The 16054-nt window shown below is 39.0% G+C and overlaps 1 non-coding gene across 1 annotated transcript; it reads right to left on the reverse strand.

The window, feature by feature from the left end:
• Nucleotides 1–1281: 1281 nt before the first annotated feature.
• On the reverse strand, nucleotides 1282–1388 carry LOC127745128 (small nucleolar RNA R71). The gene has a single exon (XR_008006324.1). It is a non-coding gene; the product is annotated as a small nucleolar RNA R71 (small nucleolar RNA).
• Nucleotides 1389–16054: the final 14666 nt, after the last annotated feature.

Consider the following 16054-nt stretch of genomic DNA (forward strand, 5'->3'; position numbering starts at 1 on the left):
CTCGTCACAGTCATCCCTTCCCGGATCCTACTCGGAATACCACAGACAAGGTTTAGAATTTTTGGATCCCAGGAATGGCTGCCAATAATTCTAGCCTATACCACGAAGATACTAATCTCACGGACTCGGTCCGTGTATTAGATATCCAAGAGGGTATACTCTGACTGTCGTCCAATGACTACGTTGAACATCATGTAGACCGCTTTGTGGTTGTCAGGCACGCGATCTTGGCTAAGCGAGTAACGAAGATTGGATGATTGTCACGGGTCACCCCTTCATTCTAACTTAACTGAATTAAGTACGAAAGTATATCTTGGAGAAGAAGCAGGCGTGAATTGAATAGAAAACAGTAGTAATTGCATTAATTCATGAAGAACAACAGAGCTCCACACCTTAATCTATGGGGTGTAGAAATTCCACCGTAGAAAATACATAAGTGAAAGGAGGTCTAGGCATAGCCATGAGGCCAGCCTCCAAACGTGATACAATGGTGAAAACGTATTTCAAAGATATTCCAAAGATAAGATGTAAAATAAATCTCTAAAAGTAGTTTTTATACTAGACTAGTAACCTAGGGTTACAGAAAATAAGTAACTAAGTACAGATAGTGCAGAAATCCACTTCCGGAGCCCTCTTTGGTGTGTGCTTGGGCTGAGCCTTGAGCCTTACACATGCATAGGCTGTTCCTGGAGTTAAACGCCAGCTTTGGTGCCAATTTGAGCGTTTTACGCCAAGATGTTTTGGGCTGTCTTTGAACGCCAGTTTGGGCCATCAAATCTCGAGCAAAGTATAGACTATTATTTATTGATGGAAAGCCCAGGATGTCTACTTTCCAACGCAATTGAGAGCGCGCCAATTGGGCTTCTGTAGCTCCAGAAAATCTACTTCGAGTACAGGAGAATCAGAATCCAACAGCATTTGCAGTCTTTTTTCAGCCTCTGAATCAGATTTTTGCTCAGGTCCCTCAATTTCAGCCAGAAAATTCCTGAAATCACAGAAAAACACACAAACTCATAGTAAAGTCCAGAAATGTGATTTTTGCATAAAAAATAATAAAAATATAATAAAAATTAAATAAAACATAATAAAAACTATGTAAAAACAATGCCAAAAGGGTATAAATTATCCGCTCATCAGTCTACAAACTTATGCTTTTTTTCCTTTGCTATAAGAGACAGAGCTAAGATATGGTTGGATTCTCAACCAAAAGAGAGTCTAGATTCTTGGAAAAAGCTGGTTAATACTTTCCTAGCTAAATTCTTTCCCCCTCAAAGGATGAGAAAAATTATAGTAGAAGTTCAAACCTTCAGACAAAAAGAAGGTGAATCCCTCTATGAAGCTTGGGAAAGATACAAGCAACTGATCATGAGATGTCCTCCTAATATGCTCTTAGAATGGTCTATCATAGGCGTGTTCTATGATGGTCTGTCTGAGATGTCCAAAATCTCATTGGATAGCTCTGCAGGTGGATCACTCCACTTGAAGAAAATGCCTGTAGAAGCAAGAGAACTCATTGAGATGGTTGCAAACAACCAATTCATGTACACTTCTGAAAGAAATCCTATAAACCATGGGATCTCTCAGAAGAAAGGAGTTCTTGAAGTTGATACTCTGAATGCCATATTGGCTCAGAACAAGATCTTGACCCAACAGGTTAATATGATCTCTCAGCATTTGACTGGAATGCAAACTACAACTGACAGTACTCAGGAAGCTTCTTTTGAAGTAGAAGATTATGATCCTGATCAACTTACCATGGAGGAGGTGAATTACATGGGAGAACCCTATGAAAACACCTACAATCCTTCATGGAGGAATCACCCTAACCTTTCATGAAAGGATCAACAGAAGCCTCAGTAAGGCTTCAATAATAATCAAGTTGGAAGGAACCTAAATAGGTTTAACAACAGACCACCATTCCCATCTTCTCAAGGGAACATGGAGACTCCTAATCAGACCCTTTTTGACTTAGTCACTATAGTCTCCACCCTCTCTAAGACCACTCATAGTTTCATAATTGAAACAAGGTCCTCCATTAGAAATTTGGAGGTACAAGTTGGTCAATTGAGCAAGAGAATCCCTGAGACTCCTCCTGACACTCTTCCTAGTAACACTGAAGTAAACCCAAGAGAAGAGTGCAAGGCCATCACCACTAACGCTGAGGCTGAATCTGGAGAGACTGGGAAGGCATTGAATGCCAGTGAAGAACATATCACTGGGCATTCAACGCCGAACCTGGCAGCAAGCTTGGCACTGAACGCTAGTGAGGAACCCCTCACTGGGCATTCAACGCCCATCCTGGCAGCAGAACTGGCATTGAATGCCAGCCAGGGGACACTGGCTGGGCGTTCAATGCCCAAACAAGCAGCAAAGCTGCTGCTGAATGCCAGACCTTTCACTAGGAGTTCAACACCCAACCAGACAGGGAGGCTGGCATTGAACGCCAGCTAGGACACCCCTGCTGGGTGTTCAATGCCCACAATGGTAAGGGAACTGGCATTTAACGTCAGTAAGGGTGAACAGCATGGGCGTTCAACGCCCAAAGAGCCATCAGAGCTGGTGTTGAATGCCAGTAAAGGCACACCCTCTGAGTGCTCAATACCCACTCCAGAAATCCCTATCCAAGAACTAAAGGAAGCCAAGGCACACCCTCTGATGAACACTCATCCTCTGATGAGGATGAAGACACTAGGAAAGAGTAAGTTGCTCGGTACTTAGGAGCTCTCATGAAGCTGAATGCCAAGCTATTTGGTACAAAGTGTAACAGCCTAGACCACGCGCTAGCACGATATTGTCTGCTTTGGCACAAAAGACCTCACGGTTTTGCCTTTAATGATAGGGATGATAGCCGAAGCCCCTCACACTCACTCGCCAAAACGCGTCATACTAGGGAGAGGTATCCACACCCTTATAAGGCATGCTTCGTTCCCCTCCCCAACCAATGTGGGACCTTACAATCCACCCCCTAAAGGAGCCCAGTGCCCCTTACTGGCACATCGACCCGGGCTCCGGTCCTGATACCATCTGTAACAGCTCAGACCACCCGCTAGCATGATATTGTATGCTTTGGCACACAAAGCCTCACGATTTTGCCTTTGACGATAGGGATGATAGCCGAAGCCCCCCGTACTCACTCGTCAAAACACATCATATTTCAAAAATTCATATCTTTAAAACTACAATTCCAAAAATTTTAAATTTTTATAAAATTAAAGTATTAGGACCAGAGTTTCATTTAAAATTGATTTCATTTCAAAATTCAAACTAGAGAATTTCCAATAGAGAAAACAAGTTGCTGTTGTGTTGAGCATTCTGCAGAAAAATCAGATTTAACAACCACACTTCAAAAATTTACCATAAATCATAAACTTAATGAAAATGTCTCAAATTCACCAGCTCAGCTCCTTACATTCCCAAGCTTAATCCAGACTTGGTTCCATGCAATTCTGATCATTACAAAATTAGTTATAGATTTTCAAAGTTTCTTACTTCGTTTAAAATAATGCAGAAAATCAGATCCCACGATTTAACTTTGAAAAATCATAACTAATATTCCAGTTAATACAAAACCTTCAAAATTGAATCTTAACAATCATACTTATTATAGTTTACTTAGATCTTAATTTCCTATCATTTCAAACACTATTGAGTTACTGGTTCATTTTCAAAATTGCCATTTGACTTCAAAACTCAGATTTTCAGCAAGTAGTTCAACATTTTAAGATTCAATCCTTCAAATATTCTCTAAACTTAATTCCAATCAATCACTAAGTCCACCACCATTACAATAATTCACACCGATTACTTTCACTTACCTTATAGGGGTTTCCTCACCCTATTACGGCCTCCGGCCCAATATCCAAATCAATTAACAATAAAATCAATAAATGCCATTCACTTTATAATGTCACAACAATTCTTAATCAATACACACATACATATAGCCATTCACTATCCACAACAACAACCAATTTCAATCCACACCTATCCTAGGTAGCCCAGCGCCCTCGCTGGCACATCGATCCGGACTCCGACTCTGATACCATCTGTAACAGCCCAGACCACCCGTTAGCATGATATTGTCCGCTTTGGCACACAAGGCCTCACGGTTTTACTTTTGATGATAGGAATGATAGCCGAAGCCCCCCACATTCACTCGTCAAAATGCGTCATGCTAGGGAGAGATATCCACACCCTTATAAGGCATGCTTTGTTCCCCTCCCCAACCGATGTGGGACCTTACACAATGTTTGCAAACCAAGGTACTGTTCGGCTGGCATAGAGTTGCTCATCTGAAAAATATTCGGATATGTCAGTGGAGGGAGAAGAAGTCCCTGCTACTGGCTCAATCCCGAACAAGTGATAACCCACCCGATTTTCTGTCCCTTTTCTGTCTCTAATTTCTATATCAAACTCTTGCAGGAGTAATATCCATCTTATTAGTCTAGGTTTAGAATCCTGCTTGGTGAGCAGATACTTTAGAACAGCATGGTCAGTATAAATAATGACCTTAGATTCTACCAGGTAGGATCTGAACTTGTCAATGGCATAGACCACTGCAAGTAGCTCCTTTTCTGTAGTAGTATAGTTTTTCTGCGCATCATTTAATACGCGACTAGCATAGTAAATGACATGCAGAAGCTTGTCATGTCTCTGCCCTAGGACTGCGCCAATTGCATGATCACTGGCATCACACATTAGCTCAAATGGTAAGTTCCAGTTGGGTGCAGAGATGATAGGAGCAGTAACAAGCTTGGCTTTCAGAGTTTCAAAGGTGTGTAGGCATTCTTGGTCAAAGACGAATGAAACATCAGTGGCCAAAATAATACACAGGGGTTTTTTTAATTTTTAAAAAATCTTTTATGAACCGCCTGTAGAATCCTGCATCTCCTAGGAAACTTCTGATTGCCTCGACATTAGTAGGTAGAGGCAAGCATTCTATCACTTCTACCTTAGCCTGATCCACTTCTATTCCCTTATTTGAGATCCGATGTCCAAGAACAATGCCTTCAGTTACCATGAAGTGGTATTTCTCCCAGTTTAGAACTAGGTTTATCTCTTGGTATCTTTTTAGAACTCGGGTTAGATGATCAAGACAAAAGTCAAATGAGTCTCCAAAGATAGAGAAGTCATCTATGAACACTTCAAGGAACTTTTCTACCATATCAGAGATGATGGATAACATACATCTCTGAAAGGTGGCAGGTGCATTACACAGGCCAAATGGCATTCGCCTGTAGGCATACACGCTAGATGGACATGTGAATGCTGTCTTTTCTTGATCCTGTTGATCCACTGCTATTTGATTGTACCCGGAATATCCATCCAGGAAACAATAAAAAGCATGACCTACTAGTCTTTCTAGCATTTGGTTAATGAAGGGTAAAGGAAAGTAATCTTTCCTGGTGGCGTCATTGAGTCTTCTGTAGTCAATGCACATACGCCACCCTGTAATTGTCCTTTTTAGGGATCAGCTCATTCTTTTCATTATGAATCACTGTCATACCTTCCTTCTTAGGAACAATCTGGACAGGGCTCACCCAGGGGCTGTCAGAAATGGGATAAATGATCCCAGCCTCCTAGAGCTTAGTGACTTTCTTCTACACTACTTCTTTCATAGCTGGATTCAATCGCCTTTGTGGTTGCACCACTGGTTTGGCATTATCTTCCAGCAGGATATTATGCATACATCAGGCTGGGCTAATGCCCTTAAGGTCATTTATAGTCCACCCAAGGGCGGTCCTATGTGTTTTGAGCACCTTAATTAGTGCTTCTTCTTCCTGTGGTTCTAAAGCAGAGCTTATGATCACAGGATAGGTATCTCCCTCTCCCAAAAATGCGTATTTCAAGGAGGAAGGTAATGGCTTAAGCTCAGGCTTTGGAGGCTTCTCCTTTTCCTCAGAGGTTTTCATAGGTTCCTCTGAATCAGGCTGAGTATCATCAAGGATATCATCTAGCCCTTCCTTGAGGTTTTCGGCCATGTTGACCTCTTCCACCAGGGAGTCAATGAGGTCAATGCTCATGCATTCCTCAGGGATGTCTGGATGTTGCATAGCTTTGACAGCACTCAGTACAAACTTTTTCTCATTGACTCTTAGCGTTACTTCCCCTTTTTCAACATCAATGAGGGTCCGTCCTGTAACTAGGAAGGGTCTCCCTAGGATAAAGGATGCACTTTTGTGCCCTTCCATATTTAACACCATAAAGTCAGTGGGGAAAGCAAAGGGTCCCACATTGACAATGATGTCTTTGATTACTCCTGATGATATCTTAATAGAACCATCAGCAAGTTAGAGACATATGCGGGTTGGTTTGACTTCATCCATCAAACAGAGCTTCTTTATTAAAGAAGCAGGTATTAGGTTGATGCTTGCTCCAAGGTCACATAAAGCTGTCCTTGTACAAGCATCACCTAGAGTGCATGGTATCATAAAGCTTCCAGGATCCTTAAGTTTCTCTGGTAAGCTATTCTGAATGATTGCATTGCACTCTTCAGTAAGGAGGATTGTTTCTGTCTCTCTCCAATCCTTCTTATGACTTAGGATGTCCTTCATGAACTTAGCATAAGAAGGTATCTGCTCAAGAGCCTCTGCAAAAGGGATCTTTATCTCTAATGTTCTGAGATACTCCGCAAAGCAGGCAAACTGTTTATCCCTTTCCTCTTGACAGAGTTTCTGAGGAAATGGCATTTTAGCCTTGTATTCATCAACCTTGGTTGATGAAGCCCGAATGCCATATGAGTTGGAAGGGGGGCTACCAGCTTGTTTAGGAGGGTTGTTGTTAGTGGGTGACTGACCTCCCTTGCTTGGATGCTCAATGCCCAAGCTACTGTCTTCCTAGCATTAAACGCCAGGGATACTGCCCCCTTATGGGTGTTCAACACCAAGGGTGCTGCCTCCTTGGGCATTTAAATGCCCAGTCTCTGCCTTTTCCTGGTGTTCAACGCCAGGAGTGATGCCTCCCTGGGCGTTTGAACGCCCAGAGTCATCATGTGCAGAGACCTGGGTTCCCTTCTTATTGTACTGAGGTTGGGAGTTTAAGGATTTCCTACTCCTCAGTTGAATAGCCTAGCATTTTTTCTATTATCTGCTTATATAACTGCTGCCTTGTTTGGCTCAGCTGGGCTTCTACATTCCTGTTAGAAGCCTGAGTTTCTCGCAAAGCCTCTTGCAAGTCCAGTAGTTGCTGGGTAATGGCGTGCAGTTGCTGAGTCAATGGGCCATCCTATTCTAGAGGGTTAGGTTTAGTAGCTACTGCCTTAAGCTCTCCTTTTATAGAAGGCTCAGGAGATGAGTACAGATGCTTATTAGTGGCAACTGTCTCAATAAGATCTTAAGCTTCTCCTATGGTCTTTCTCATGTGTATAGAACCACCAGCAGAGTGGTCCAAAGATATTCTAGCTATGTCTGAAAGTCTATAGTAGAAGATGTCTAATTGTACCCATTCTGAAAATATTTCAGTGGGACATTTTCTTAACATCCTTCTATACCTTTCCCAGGCATCATAAAGAGATTCATTATCTCCTTGTCTGAAGCCTTGGGTGTCCAGCCTCAGCTGGGTCATCTTTCTTGGGAGAAAGTATTGATATAAAAACTTGTCTACTAACTATTTCCAAGTTTTTAAACTAGCTTTAGGCTAGTTATCCAACCACCTTTTTGATTGGTCCTTTACAGCAAAAGGAAAAAGCAATAATCTGTAGACATCTTGGTCTACTCCCTCACTGTGTACTGTTTTAGCAATCTTTAAGAAATCTGCTAGGAATTCTGTAGGTTCCTCTTGAGGAATCCTAGAATACTGGCAGTTCTGCTGCACTAGAGTAATGAGTTGAGGGTTCACCTCAAAGCTACTTGCTCTGATGTGAGGTATGCTAATACTTCTTTCATAGAAGTCAGTAGTGGGATTCGTATAAAATCCCAGAGTTCTTCTAAACTCTTCATCCCCATTTAGGTTCATGATTTAGAAAGGTAGAGGATGAAGAAGGAAGAATGAAGATAGAAGAGGTAGAAGGAGAAATAGAAGTAGAGAAGATAAACAATAATTAAAATATATTTTTCTGTTTTTATTTTATTTATTTATGTAGACCGAAATTAAAATTAATTAATTTAAAAGAATTTAATTTGAAAAAGAAGAGAAAAGAGTATAAGATTTAGTTAGGAAGTTTTGAGAGAGAAGAGAGAGAAGATAGGTAATTAATTAAAAAGAGATTTGAGTTTAAGATTTGAAATTTGAAAATTTAAATTTAAATTTAAATTTTGAAATTTGAATTTGAAAATTGAATTTTGAATTTTGAATTTGATTTTTTGAAGTTGAAAATTGAATTTTGAAATTTGAAATTTGAATTTTAAATTTTTAAATTTGAATTTTTAAATTTTGAAAAAGATTTGAAATTTGAAAAGATTTAATTTTGAAAATTGGAAATTGAAATTTAAATTTTGTATTTTGAAATTGAATTTGAAATTTTGAAATTTAAGTTTTTGAATTTTGAAAGTTGAAATTTTAAATTTGAAATAAGATAAGATAATATTTTTGAAAAAGATGTGATTTTTTATTTTGAAAATATTTAATTTTTGAAAATTAAAAGCTAAGATAAGATAAGATAAAAAAAATCTAAATTTTTTAGTTTAAAATTTCGAAAATTAGATTAGAATAACAATAGAAAAGATATTTTTTATTTTTGAATTTAATGATGAAAGAGAAAAACAAGTAAAAGATACAAGACTAAAAATTACAAGATTTAAGAAGACACCAAACTTAGAAACTTGACACAAGATTTAACCAAAGAAAATATTTTTGAAAATATTTTTGAAAGAAAGACTCCAAGAACACGAAATTTTTAACCAAGAACAAAACAAAAGACTCAAACACTAAACTTAAAATTTGAAACAAGACTCAAACAAAAAGACACTAAATTTAAAAATTTAGAAAAAGGACTCAAAAATTTAGAAAATTACCTGTGACACAAGCAACAAGACTCAAACCAAGAACAAAAATTAAACAAATAAAAGAAAAATATTTTTGAAAAAGGTTTTTGATTGTTTTAAAAATTTGAAGAAGAAAATAAAAATAAAACACTCACAAGAACACAAATAAAGACTCTCAAACAGAAAGCTAAGGATGCTTGAAAATACACTTTTTGAAAAAACTTTTTGAAAAAAAAGTTTTAAAATTTTCGAAAAAATAAAGAAGAAGAAAACAAAAAATTAAAAGACTCAAATAAAATAAAATAAAATAAATTACCTGATCTATGGAGCAAGACAATCCGTCAGTTTGTCCAAACTCGAAATATCCCCGACAACGGCGCCAAAAACTTGGAAGCACAAATCCCCACACCTTCGTACTGTTGTACCAGCAAGTGCACTGGGTCGTCCAAGTAATACCTGAGCGAGTCAAGGTCGATCCCACGAGATTGTTAGCTTGAAGCAAGCTATGGTTATCCTGCAGGTCTTAGTTAGGCAGATCAGAAGGATTGGATGTGTTTTAATATTGTATAAATTACTTTTTAGATCAAATAGAGTCAGCAATGGGAATAGAAAAAAAGAGTAATTAGAACTCAAAAGTTGTGTAAACTGTGAAAAGAGTAATAGGAATAAGGTAAAGGATTGGAGTTGCTTAGTCTTTCTGAATTAATTCTGGTATCACTGTCATCTCTGCTTGTGCATGACTTCTTCTATGGCAGGCTGTATGTGATCAACGCCATGGGCCATGGTCATTGATCTCCTCTGCTACAGATTGAACGTCATTAGCCGTGGTCATCCAATCTGACAAAGGGTGAAGCGCTTAGCAGTCCATTCTCTTGGCGATCCTAATCAAAACGCCACAGACAAGGTCAAATCTTCTGGATCAGAGGATGCTGCTTCTTAGGATTCTAGCCTATACCACGGAGACCCTAATCTCCCCAGAAATTGGCTGAACTGGTGTCTCGAGAAGTCCCCAATGAAGTCGTGGATTAGTCGTCTGAGAAATGTATAAACATAGCTGTTGGCTCGTGCTTTCCAGTCACGTATTCATACGAACCCAAGTAGACGCGGGTTTTTGTCAGGCACGTTCATCTTAACCTGATGAACAGAGCTGATTATTTGATCATCCTATTCACCACGATGAAGAGCGAGTATACATCTTAGAAATAAATCAAACACAGATCGGAAAAGAAATAGTACTACTTTTATTAATTCATAGGACTTAGCAGGGCTCTTTGATGAGAGGACATTTGCGTGGTCTAGAAATTTGCGGATAAATCCTCGTTGCAAGTATAGTTTCTAAACCTTCAAAAGTCCTTTCATACAAACGTTTTGGTTGTCACAAGTAAAAAACCCCTTAAAAATTGATAACCGAGTATTCAAACCTCAGGTCGTCTTCTCAAGAAACTGCAAGGAGGTATGTTCTTATTATTGGCTATGGAGATTGTAAATTCGGGGTTTCAAGAAAGAGGAATAAATATGACAATTAATTTAAATGGCAATTAAAAATAAATAAATACTATAAAGCAAACTTTTGGCAAGGTAAGAGAAATTGGAAGTCCAACTTAATTATCCCTCTCAGCACTAATGAAAGTTGAATCTAAATCCCACTTTGTCAACCTTTACTAAAGCAAAGAAAAGTCAAGGGACTAATTAGTTTGACCTTCGAATCCTATTTATTTCCTAAGAAAAAGTCGGGATTATTGAAGTTCAGTTCAATTAGCAAGATAACGATTATCAAGTATGCTGAGTTTAATAACTGTTGAGTTACTGATTTCTTAACCAAGACCAAAAGGGGAAAAGTAAATTGCGGGAATAAAAATGTCCTTAGATGGGAGCCAATAGTAACATAAATTGAAAAAGAGCAATAATAAACTGAAATACCTCAAATATCATTAATTCAAATAATAATCTGTAACATGGAATAATTCATAAATTAAATCATAAAAGTAAATAATCAACTCAAGTGCTGGAATAAATAAATAAAGTGAAAGGGAAGCATAAAACGAAAGAACATTGAACCTGGATCGAGAGTCACTCTTAAAAATTAAGAGAAGTCCTAAATCCTAAGAGAGAGAGAGAGGAGAGAACCTCTCTCAAAACTAAATCTAAATCATGGAAAGTAACTAAAAATGCGAGCTCCCCTTGAATGGATGCATTCCCCCACTTCATAACCTCTGGTCTATGCCTTCTGGACTTGGATTTGGGCCAAAAAGGGCTCCAGAATTTGCTATGAGCATTTTCTGCAATTTTTGGTGCGTGGCCTCTGTCACGCGTCCACGTGGGTCACGCGGTCGCGTCGTTCGGAGCTTTTCCTTGCCACGCGGTCGCGTCTGTCATGCAACCGCGTCATGTGCGTTCTGCTTAAGGCGCGCGGTCGCGTCAGTCATGCGACCGCGTCGCTGCTTCTTTGCACTTGGCACGCGTCCGCATCGCCCATGCAATCGTGTGGATGCCAATTTCCTCAGAAGCTCCGTTTTGTGCTTTCCTTCCAATGTTGTATGTTTCCTTTCCATCCTTTAAGTCATTCTGCCTTAGAAAATCTGAAACTACTCAACACACTAATCACGGCATCGAATGGAAATAAAGGTAATTAAAATAATTAATTTTAAAGCTTAGGAAACATGTTTTTCACATACATCACATAATAAGGAAGGGAAAGTAAAACCATGCAATTAATATGAATAAGTGGGTGAAGGATTGAATAAATCACTCAAACTAAGCACAAAATAACTCATGAAATATGGGTTTATCAACCTCCCCACACTTAAACAATAGCATGTCCTCATGCTAAATCCAAGGTAAAGAATAAGGTAAGGTTAAAGTGGTGGAATGTTATGCAATGCAATCTATTCTAAATGCATCTACCTAAATGAGTCATGCAATTCTAATTTATCCACTCATATATAAAGCTTACATATAGTCAAATTAATTCACATTCTCACGGAGTCATATATGGATATATAGCCAAGCCTTAGACAATTAATAAGCATTTTTACAATTGAGATGAGAGAAAAAGCATTTCATGAACTTGCAAGACAATTAGATAATTCAAACAAAGATAATTGTTAATGAGCTATTGAACCCTCACTGGATTTGTGTTTACTCTCTAGTCACTCAGTGTTTATTGGGTTAATCACTCCATTCCTCTTTTTATTCTTTCTTTCTATAACTTTGTTCTTCATCTAACCAATCAACAATTATAGAATACAGTCATACCAAAAATCATGAGGTCTTTAATTAAGGTTGTAATGGGGTCAAGGTAAAGGTAAGGATATATGTATAAGGCTAGGTGAGCTAATAAGTGAATCCTTAATTAGACTAAGATCTCACCTAACATACATACTTAGTAAAACAGAACTTCTTTACCTATTTTTCCATACTTTTCCCACTTTTGGATGTTACGTGCTCATGTTTCAATTTTTGTTCTTATTCCATGTGCATTGCTTTTATTTTTTTGCATTTGGGGAATTCTTTTGTTATCCCCTTTATTAAATACTGAAAAAAAAATTTTATTTTTTTATGCACATGGTAATTTAATCACTTTGATTTCTCATGAGCATACTTTCCAAAAATTTCTTAGTTGAGTTATTTTATTCTTTTCAACTCTTCTACCTTTTGTTTTTATCATCCATGTTCCCAATAGGTTTCCCACATTTAAACTATTCATAATTTTCTATCTTAAGCTAACCAAGGATTCAACTTGTGATTTTATTTTATTTTTCTGCTTAAGGCTAGTAGTGTGGCTAATAGAATAAAAGGGGATTTAAAGGCTCAATGGGGCTAACAATGGTGATGTGAAAGGTAGGTTATTTTGGGGTAAGTGAGCTAAAATCAAATGATGGCCTCAATCACTCTTTTGGTATGTGTCTATATTCTATATTCTATATTCTATAATTGAAAATATAGATTAAAACAAAGTAAAGAACATCAGAATGTAAAAGAAGGGCGGAACACACAGGAATAAAAATTATGGTTTAAATGTAACCATACAATTAAGCTCAAAACTCACAGGCTATGTGTTCTCTAGCTCAAAAATCATTTATCACTTATGTATGTCATGCATATTTAGTTAAAAATTCTCATTATTCTCAATGTAAAACTTATATTGCATGGCTTTAAAGTTTTAGTGTTACTCCTTGATGAAATGTTGTTAACTTAACTACATGATGTAACGCTATATATACAAGGTTTATGGATTTGAATCTGTTATGTTCAATTTCCTAGCTTACTTCCTTTTTGTATTTTTCAATTTAAACTATTATATCTTTATACTAAAAAAAAGGGTAAGCTATACTAATTAATCCACTAATAAGTTAGAATTGCAAACTAAACTAAATAACTAAAATATTAACTAAAAATGCAAAATGCAGAAATAGAGTAGAAATACATAAAAGTAGCAATGTATAAGTACTCAGAAAATAACAATAAAAAGAAAAATAAAAAAAATATCCAAAATAAAAGAAAAGAGTCTGCAGTGGTTCACCAAAGTAATCCGCCGGAGATGGCGACCTCCCCACACTTAAAGTGAAGCATCGTCCCTGATGCTCAGTCAAGCCGGGTGTGAAGGGGTGTCATCACTGGTAGGGATGGTAGCTGGAGTCTCAGTGGTGGTGGGCTGAGGATCTGGCTGCTGCAGAGGAGGTGCTGATTGGATCGGGATCTCCGGATCTGCAGCCTCAATCTGATGGGGAACCTCCTGATGTGAGGCAGCCTACTCTGTGCCTGCCTGCGGATGGGTCTCCTCCTAGGAATGAATCTCCTCCTCGTGCTCATCCTCCTCCTCCTCTAATGGCTCTGATGGTGTGTCAGGCTCGGAGGGGATGTCACTGCCCTGTCGGATCATCAGCTTCAGATGCGCACAGCGTCGCCTGCTGCGACGCTCCGATCTCTCATACCGGCGCCGGTTACGGTGCTCCATCTGATCAAGCTGTCGGAATAAGCGGTGCACGAGGCGGTACACTGGCTCTGAGGCAGGTGGAGGTGCAGTGGTGGCAGCAGGGGCAGTGGTGGATGAAGAGGGTCCGGCAGACGGTAGGGCTGTCTCATCAGTAGCAGTGAAAGGTGGTGGTCTGTAGCCCAAAGCTAGGAAGTTCCTGCTGTGAGGAATGATCTTCCTACAGTCTGCAGCTGGTGGTCTCTCATCGGCATCCTCCCATGGCACGTCAGCTCGACGGCCTAGCTGTGTAACCAGATAAGGAAAGGGGGGTGCCGCGGACGTGGACCCTGGCCATATAATGCCGGATAAATCGTGGCAAGTACAGGTCCATACCCTCCAACACACACCAGAGGAGGGTGATCATAGCAGCCGAAATCTCTGTCTCATGAGTACTCGGCATCACAAAATTACTCAGGATCTGATGCCATAACCGAGCCTCATTATTCAAATATGCCCTCTTGATCCCTCTGGGCATGGTGGTGTCCTGACCCATCTCCCAAGGAACAATCGGGTCGAAGGCTATCCGTGCCTTAACAGCATCCCAATCAAACTCATCAGGCGCATGTCCTCCTCGGGCTTTTTGTAACCATCAGGCTGATCGGACTTAGGTGGGAGCTGAAGGATGTCCTCTATGGCCTCTTCAGTGACCAGAATCTGCTTTTCTCTCAGGTTCACTGCATCTAGGGTGGTGATGTAGTAGTTGCAGTAGAATTTCCTAACCCAAGATGCATTGACCTCTGTCAGTGCTCTCTCCAGAAAGAACCAGCCTCTTTGCTTGATTTGCTCAGTGGTGTATTGCTGAAGTGCTTCTGGAATCTTCAGAGTTCTCTCCAGGTATAGGTTCCTAGAGTTTGCGAATGCCGGATACTTCAGCTCATAGTACCGGTTTGCAAATTTTACTGAATCATTTGCAGGGAGCAGCTGGTCAGCTTTTTCCTGCTGGGTAAAGTTCTTCTCCCGCCATAAGGAATCATGCATTAGGTCGATGATGGACTGGGAGGAATCTCCTCTTTTAAGCTTGCCAGTAGTAGCCTTGCCTTTTCCTTTCCTCTGTGAGGCAGACATCCTGAAAAATGGAAAACCAGGATAAATAAAAATAGGAAAGCAAATAGGCATATAGTCAAAGAAAACACAAAGTGGCAAGGGAGGAATAAAATAAGGAAAATGAGTTTATTAAATGTGCATTAATGATTGTATAGGAGTGAAAAGTTCAAAAGGGAAAATTCACAATCCAAAATGTAATTGAATTCATGTTAAATAGAAAGATTGTCATTACGCCATGGTTAGAAAATTAAGAGAAAGTGAAAAGTCAGAGAAAATGTTTTAAAAGATTAGTTTGGTTAGTGTTGAAAAAGAGTTCAGGAAATTGGAATTAGTAAGTTAGTAGGATAGAAATTGGGTTAAGGTAAGTGGCATAAAGAAAATATTCCATGTAACAAGGATTCATAGGTAGGACTATAAGTAACTCATAACCAAACAAGAAAAACAAGTTGATGCTGATCCAAATAGATATAAACAAAGTAAAAATTGGGATCAAAACATCACAATTGCAGTTTATGAACCAGAAAATCAAAAAGGATAAGAAAGCATGCCCTGGCATTTATGAAATGGTTTGGTTAAAGCAGAGGAAAACAGAGTTCAAATTGCCAAACCAAAACATGAATGAAAACGTTTTACAAAAATTTGGGCAGCATTCCGGCTAAAATTGGATTATCCCAGAAAATAAACAACAATCAAAGCAGTTCATATGAATTAAAAATTGAAGCTTGCAATTTACATATAATGAATATAAGCATGAAAAACCGAGTAAAGAGCAGCATGAATTAAGAAATTACAGCATATGAACTAATATTATAGCAGCAGCAGGATTGCAAAAACATAAAGCAGTAAACAAGAACGGTGCAATTAAACAGACCTAAATCTACTAACCACGTCCTAGGCTACCTAACAACCTAAAATCCACTACGACATGCATATTTAACTAGCCTAAGCATGAACATAAACGGAAAAAAAAATAACTACGAACGGATAAAAGGGATTGCGTGTTGCAGAACCTGGAAGGCTGAATAATGAGAGTAGGCAGAAAGGTGGCTGGGTGGTGGTGATGGTGGCGTCCGGTGGTGGGCACAGCGGCTGGCGATGGTGGGCATGGCGGCGC

Source organism: Arachis duranensis, chromosome 2, assembly GCF_000817695.3.
Source record: "Arachis duranensis cultivar V14167 chromosome 2, aradu.V14167.gnm2.J7QH, whole genome shotgun sequence".
In the NCBI taxonomy this organism is placed as follows: Eukaryota; Viridiplantae; Streptophyta; class Magnoliopsida; order Fabales; family Fabaceae; genus Arachis; species Arachis duranensis.